The sequence below is a fragment of the Mustela erminea genome, chromosome 3, assembly GCF_009829155.1.
Source record: "Mustela erminea isolate mMusErm1 chromosome 3, mMusErm1.Pri, whole genome shotgun sequence".
Lineage (NCBI taxonomy): Eukaryota > Metazoa > Chordata > Mammalia > Carnivora > Mustelidae > Mustela > Mustela erminea.
Window position 1 is genome coordinate 139,717,274 of NC_045616.1, and position 2,618 is coordinate 139,719,891.

Consider the following 2,618-nt stretch of genomic DNA (forward strand, 5'->3'; position numbering starts at 1 on the left):
GACATTGGGATTTACAGGATTTATTTACCTGATTAACGTCTAAATGATACGGAAGAACAAGGCTTTTTGCATAATGTTGGTTTGAGTCTAGAAAGAGTTGTGAAAGGCTAACACAAAGAGATGGGGTTCTGGTCTATTAGGTACTGCTGAAATGGCCTTGAAAGGGTTCGTGTGGGTCATGTGGGCACGGAGAGGAATGCTAACTCCAGCCCAGCAAGGCATGGCCTGCTGTGGTAGACAATACGAGTCATCTTCTCTTGAAGAATGTCCTCGCAAGCATCATGGAGCAGGGTACAGGGTGCTTAAGACATATAAGCCTAAGACAGGATGGTCAGCTGCTGCTGCCATCCCTTGCATTTTTACTTGAGGCTGGTTCTTGAGCCTGAAGGAGCAGCCTTACACCTGTGGAAGAGGCTGAAGTATGGAATGAAAAGGGCTGTGATGTGAAGGTCTTGGCTGGTTTCCTTCATGCTGAGGGAACACTGAGGAGTAGGCAGGCCCCCTTGTGGAGCTGTCATTGCTTTGGTAATTGGTAGCTTAGGGGCTTTGTTCCACCTGTGGTGCTGTGGGCATGATCTGCCCTAGCCAGTTTCTACTCTTCAGCCGTGTTGCAGGTGGGAAGACCGGATGGACTTCCCTCTGCTGTCAGTATATTGGTGTTTGAGCACAGTGCTCAGTCTCGTGGCCATTGCCTACTGTTTGCGCTCCAAACCACCACTTTTATCAGTTTTCTTAGTAACCTTTTGTTTGGTTAACAGAAACAAAAGTAACCCTTTTACTTTCCTCACTCTATAAGTAACTCTGTAAGTAACAGAAACAAAGTGGGAGCTACCAAAAAGCAAATGTCTAAATATCAATGACTAGGAGACCCCAGTCGTGCTGGGGTGGATTGCCAGGCCCCAGCCCACCAAGGCTGGGCATACGTCTCAACAGGTGTCTACAAGAACACTGTTCTATTGTCTTTGGTTAGCCTGTTTGTTTACCCAGCCAATTTATTAGCATTTTAAAGTCATTCATTTTTTTTTCTATTTCTAGTATCTAAGTCACAAAAGAGAATTCAAAAAATGTCAAACCAATTTTAAAAATGCAGGGTTTTATATCATGTATTTTTGATCATATGATTTATTATCATGCCTGGTTTTACAGATATAATATGCATTCTCAAAGAAGATGAACTCTGATAATTAAGTATGCTCCTTAATTACAAGTTATTTTGATACTTGAGAAAAATATTTGATGCAGATTTGTTGGTAACATAATTTTGTTTAATCAAATGAACACTATGAAAGTTATTTAAAAAAAACCACTGCTCTATTAACCCGTTTAAGGTGTACTGTTTTCCTTCCAAATTTGAAAATTATAAAAAAAAAATATACAAAGCTTTCTTCCATAGAAAATACAGAAAAAGTTAGCAATAAAAAATACATATAAAATTATTGTATTCCCAAATAATATTTAGTTACATCAAATGCTATTTTATACCAATGAGAAATGCTTAAATATGTATTTTCTGTCATAATTTTTCCTTTAATTCTATGAAAGAAATTAGTAATTCAAATGATAAAGGAGGGACACTAGTGCTTTGGATTATTAGTCTCTTAAAAATTTTACTACAGTTGGGAAAAATGCTTTTTGTCAACGTTTTTTGTTTCTTCACTCTAAGCAAAATAATGCAAAGTAAAAGACTTTGAAATACTTGGAAGCAGGATTCAATGTATCCAAATAAAAAGATAGCCCCATTAATTTGTCCTTGGGAGTTTATTAACTCAAGCCACCTAACAAACCAGTTAGAAAAGCATCCATTATAGACAAAATAGCTAAAGGTATCAGGTAATTTTTTTCTTCTAACTGGTGAGAGTGCATACAACCATTTTTAATGAACAATGCTGAGCCATTCCCAGCATGAAAATATTTAACAACTCTTTCAGGATAAACAAGAATCCTACTCTCTTTGTATTTCTGACATGGCTTTCTAAAGAACTTTGCATGGAGCAGGTGCATGACGAATGCTTTTAGAAACAATGGAATAAAGGGATGCAGAAACAAAGAGAAGTTAGTACAAGAGTTTGCTGAAAGCAAAACCCACATTAAATGTCTTGGGTGTTTGGGTTGTTGAGAGTAAACTTAGAACAAAATACTTTTTGCATGTAAAAAGTTACCCATTTCATTAACGCTCCTTTGGAAAACCATTATTTTTATCTAAACCAGGGGTTTAAAACATATTATTTTCCTGACCTGAATTTTCTGGCGTTGTGCCTCAATTGTTTCTCCTTGTCACTGCTCTCCCAACAATAGGCCAATAGATGTAAGTAGTAAAATTCAGACAGCAATGTTTCCTTTTCACAAAGGGCCTCAAATTCAGAAACAATATTCATCCCAAATCTTTAAAAATAATAACCAGTTTTTGAAATTTCAAAAAGGTATTTTCAAAGCTGCTAGATGAGACTTTTTCTTCCCATCAGCATTGATTATGCAGCATTTTTCCATGGTCCACACTAATATCCTGAGCATTCTGCATATTCAGCACCATTTTTCTCTCCATTATCATGTATTCAGAAGAGATGAGTGTTGCTTTTCAATGTACGCATAACACTTGTCCCCCAGGTATTCAACCTCTT